The sequence below is a fragment of the Triticum urartu genome, chromosome 3A (genome assembly GCF_056163025.1).
Source record: "Triticum urartu cultivar PI428250 chromosome 3A, HENAU_Tu73, whole genome shotgun sequence".
Lineage (NCBI taxonomy): Eukaryota > Viridiplantae > Streptophyta > Magnoliopsida > Poales > Poaceae > Triticum > Triticum urartu.
This window is the reverse complement of record NC_141875.1, coordinates 601,445,729-601,451,223: the sequence shown is the minus strand read 5'-3', so window position 1 is coordinate 601,451,223 and position 5,495 is coordinate 601,445,729.

Below are 5,495 nucleotides of genomic sequence, written 5' to 3'. Positions count from 1 at the left end.
GACAATGGATGCCCACGCGGAGGGGACTACGTGGATTGACTGCTTCGGCTGCGGTGTGAGGCTACCATCGCCGGAGAATAACAGGAGGTATGGGTGAGTATAGAGGGATGGCATGGCCAGCGGTGGCAGCACAGCCGGACATGGGAGGCAGGAGCAGGCGGCACGACCAACGCTTGTTTGGGCGGCTGGAGCAAGAAGACCAGATGTTGAAGAAGCACTACGGCCGTTGGATGGACATCGTACGGTCACTGGAGCTAGAATCGTTCATATTGACTAAGTTGACAAAGCCCTCCATCCCCGTCATCTTAGTAGGCCCACAAGTCAGCCTCCCACTATGGTGGATCCCAGTTAGCAGGGGGTATTCATTTTTTTGTGCGTAATAATGAGGCACTTCCTTGCGTGCGAAGATATAGCTGATGGGTCCGACCTGTCAGCGGGGGAACATTTTTTTCACGAAATACAAAGGCCCTTCCGGTGGGTCCCAACTGTCAGGTGGAGGAATCATTATTTTGCGTGTAATAAGGAGGCCTTTCCTTGCGTGTGGCCGCGGACCTAGCTGTCAGCCTCTCCACATACAGTCCACTCCCGATGCATGTCGTTCGTTGACCACGTTGACCATGCCGCGTCGAGAGCACCAGGGCGGTGGACGACGGCGACTGCGAGGCCTAGGAAGGGAACGACATGGAGCAATGGAAAACTCGGCAGTTGTTTCCCACGCGCAGGGGAGTGCGAGGGTTTACTGGTTCGTCTGCCGTCGCCGAAGAATAACAATAGGTGTGGGTGAGTAGAGGGATGGCTAGGCCAGCGATGGGAGAACGATGGGGCAGTGAGGCCTGCGCGGCAGCATAGCCGGCCACGGGAGGAGGGAGCAGGCAGTCCCGCGGACGCTTGTTTGAGCAGCTGGAGCAGGAAGAGCAAAGATTGAAGAAGCACGACGGCCGTTGGATGGACATCCAATAGTCACTGCTCTCGTGTGTTGACTAAGTTGACACGTCATTGCGTGTGGTTAACCTTATTTTTTAGGAAAGCATACGCGTCAACCTGTAGTAGGCGCACAAGTCAGCCTCAAATCTATGGAAAACAGCATACAACCCATCTGCCATTATTTCTAATAATTTAAAGCCCATTTGCCAATTCTTAAGAATTTTTTTGGAGCCCATCTTCTTTTTGTTAGCATTGCACCCCATATTGTGGCCACGGTTAAAAATTATACGAAATTTTGCATATTTCAGTGCGGTCAACTGTTTTTAATCCTGAAATATCGAGTCACATTCAAACTATTTTGAAAAATAATTTATATAAATATAAAATCCAAATAATTGTCCAGGCATAAAAATCAATGGAATTTAAAATCTTGTAAGTAAAAAAATGAAACTAATTCCCGGTTTGATGTGTTTTAAAAATGTACAGCCCATTTCTAGGCAAACCGAATGAAACTCTCTCCTCGTCTTGAAAGATTTGCAGCCCAGCTAGGCTAATAAAGCAAGTAGGCCTCGTTTAGGTATTTCTTAAAAAAATAGAACTGGGCTAGCCATTTTCAGCAAGAAAAAAACACAACTGGGCTCATGATGTGGTAAACATAAATAAAACCCTGGCTAGACGGGCCACAGCCCCCGCACAGCCCCATTGTTACCCTGATCTGTCGCTAAAACTAGTATAAATAACAACTGCTTGTTCCTAAAAAAGTAAATAACAACTGCGCGACCTGCTGGGTCCCTGGTGTCAGCCGCTCGTTGTGTAATTCTCTCGTTTATTGACTACATTGACAATGGCGTGAGCCCCAGATGTCCAACCATTAGGAGGGACCATTTTTTTGGGGCTTGTAATAACGAAGCACTTGCTTGCGTATGATGACCCACAAGTATAGGGGATCTATCGTAGTACTTTTGATAAGTAAGAGTGTCGAACCCAACAAGGAGCAGAAGGAAATGATAAGCGGTTTCCAGCAAGGTATTCTCTGCAAGTACTGAAATAAGTGGTAACAGATAGTTTTGTGATAAGATAATTTGTAACGAGCAACAAGTAACAAAAGTAAATAAGGTGCAGCAAGGTGGCCCAATCCTTTTTGTAGCAAAGGACAAGCTTGGACAAACTCTTATATGATGTAAAGCGCTCCCGAGGACACATGGGAATATCGTCAAGCTAGTTTTCATCACGCTCATATGATTCACGTTCGGTACTTTGATAATTTGGTATGTGGGTGGACCGGTGCTTGGGTACTGCCCTTACTTGGACAAGCATCCCACTTATGATTAACCTCTATTGCAAGCATCCGCAACTACAACAAAAGTATTAAGGTAAACCTAACCATAGCATCAAACATATGGATCCAAATCAGCCCCTTACGAAGCAACGCATAAACTAGGGTTTAAGCTTCTGTCACTCTAGCAACCCATCATCTACTTATTACTCCCCAGTGCCTTCCTCTAGGCCCAAATAATGGTGAAGTGTCATGTAGTCGACGTTCACATAACACCACTAGAGGAGAGACAACATACATCTCATCAAAATATCGAACGAATACCAAATTCACATGACTACTAATAGCAAGACTTCTCCCATGTCCTCAGGAACAAAAGTAACTACTCATAAAGCATAAACATGTTCATAATCAGAGGGGTATTAATATGCCTATAGGATCTGAACATATGATCTTCCACCAAATAAACCAACTAGCATCAACTGCAAGGAGTAATTAACACTACTAGCAACCTACTAGCACCAATCCCGGACTTGGAGACAAGAATTGGATACAAGAGATGAACTAGGGTTTTGAGAGGAGATGGTGCTGATGAAGATGTTGATGGAGATTGCCCTCTCCCGATGAGAGGAGCGTTGGTGATGATGATGGCGATGATTTCCCCCTCCGGGAGGGAAGTTTCCCCGACAGAACAGCTCCGCCAGAGCCCTAGATTGGTTTCGCCAAGGTTCCCCCTCGTGGAGGCGGAGTTTCATTCGAGAAGATGGCTTATGATTTTTTCCCATCGAAAGACTCCATATAGAAGAAGATGGCCACCAGGGGGCCCACGAGGTAGGGGGGCGCGCCCTAGGGGGTAGGGCGCGCCCCCACCCTCGTGGGCAGGGTGTGGCCCCCCTGGTGAAGTTCTTGCTCTCGGTATTTTTTATATATTTGGAAAACATCTTCTGTGAAGTTTCAGGACTTTTGGAGCTGTGCAGAATAGGTCTCTAATATTTGCTCCTTTTCCAGCCTAGAATCCCAGCTGCCGGCATTCTCCCTCTTTATGTAAACCTTGTAAAATAAGAGAGAATAGGCATAAGTATTGTGACATAATGTGTAATAACAACCCATAATGCAATAAATATCGATATAAAAGCATGATGCAAAATGGACGTATCAGCGTACTGCCATGACGCTGGTGGGTCCCTACTGTCATACTCACCACGTACAGTCATATCCTTGTTCCTCTCGGTTGTTGACGGTGTTGACAACGCAAGAGGGTGGCGCACCGTGCACGGCGAGCGAACTAAGGCCGAGCACAACGGCGAGGCCTCGGACGGAACGAACAGGAGCCGTGGAAGATGCGCCGGTCCAGTCACAGGCGGAGGGGAGTACGAGGGTTGACTGGTTCGGGTGCGGGTGTGTGTTGGGGCTGACATCGCCGAAGAATAACAGGACATGTGGGGGAATGGACGGAGGGACCGGCCAACGTTTGAGGGTACGGTAGGGCGGCAGAGGCGCAACCAGCCATGGGAGGCGGGAGCAAGCGGAGCCGACGGGGTGGTTTGGTTTGGGCGGGCGGAGGAAGAAGACCAGAGATAGAAGATACACGACAGATGTTGGATGTCAATCCAATGGCTGGTAGGAAGAAACATTTTTTGAATAGCTAGTAAGTCGACACCACCTTGGATAGGCTATTTCCTAGTGGGTCCCTGAAAGTGCGTTATATCGACTAGAGGGGGGGTGAATAGGCGATTTTTATGAAAGTCTTCAAAACGTGAGAGTTATGAAGACAAACAGTGAAGATTATGCCTATTACTATGCAGCGGAAGTTAGATTACACTAGTCCAGCCATGGTCATGTATTCAATAGAGTGAAAGCGCAGTGACAAACAGCTTCAGTGTAATAAGGATCAGGTAGGAAGAAGTTATGAAGCCAAACAAATCATACATTCATGTTGTGAAGACAAAAGATAAAGCAAGCATGCAATGGCTTCACAATGAATAACTGTAAGCGAAAGGAAGTGAAGATGAAACCAGTGACACGTTGAAGACAATGATTTGTTGGACCAGTTCCAGTTGCTGTGACAACTGTACGTCTGGTTGGAGCGGCTAGGTATTTAAACCAAAGGACACACAGTCCCGGACACCCAGTCAAGGACACTTAGTCCAAGACACCCAGTCCTCACCGTTTTCTCCTTGAGCTAAGGTCACACAGACCTCGCCCAATCACTTAGGTAAGTCTTCAAGGTAGACTCCCAAACCTTCACAGACTTCGTTCACTGATAATCCACAATTTCTCTTGGATGCTCAGAACGCGACGCCTAACCGTCTGGAGGATGCACAGTCCTCAAGTGTAATAAGTCTTCAAATCACACAGACACGAAGACTTAAGTGATGCCCAATTTACTCTTGCTCTGGGTGGTTAGGGCTTTTCTCCTCACTGGGAATTTTTCTTTCAAAGGCTTCGAGGTGGGTTGCTCTCAAACGACAAAAGCCGTGCACTGAAATCTGAGCAGCCAACCGTTTAAGGTTGTGGGGGGTGGACTATTTATAGCCACTTGGCAACCCGACCTGATCTGTCCGAAATGACCCTGGGTCACTAAGGAACTGACGCGTGTACCAACGGTCGGATTTCGAACTCACACGACAACTTTACTTGGGCTACAAGTAAAGCTGACTTGTCTGACTCTGGACAAGATTTTCTCTCATAGGCCTCGCTCGAAGACATAGGATTTGAATTAGGCATCACTTCAGTCATTCTGACTGGTTCTCTTCGACCCCACTTAACAGTACGGTGGTTCCTATGACACAACATGAATGAAATAAAACTACGAAGGATCTAGGTCTTCGAGTTTCAAAAGCTTCATAGGGAGTCTTCTCATGTCATTGTCTTCAATATGAATATCTTCATAAACCACCATTGTCTTCAATGTCTTCGTACATTTTTAGGGGTCATCTCTGGTAGTAAAACCGAATCAATGAGGGACTTCTACCTGTGTTTTCCTGCAATTCTCACAAACACATTAGTCCCTCAACTAGGTTTGTCGTCAATATTGCAAAACCAACTAGGGGTGGCACTAGATGCACTTACAATCTCCCCCTTTTTGGTGATTGATGACAAACTAGTTGAAGTTTTCAAAGGGAAACATAATTTGTGAAATTGTAAAAGAATTGTCTTCATAAGTTGCAAGGGCTCCCCCTGAAGATGTGCATATAAGTAATTTGCTTCTTGAATGCAAATGCACATGGCAGGTTGTACTTGTGGAGATCCACTTCAACTTATGACAATCCACTATGCATGTGAAAGTATATGA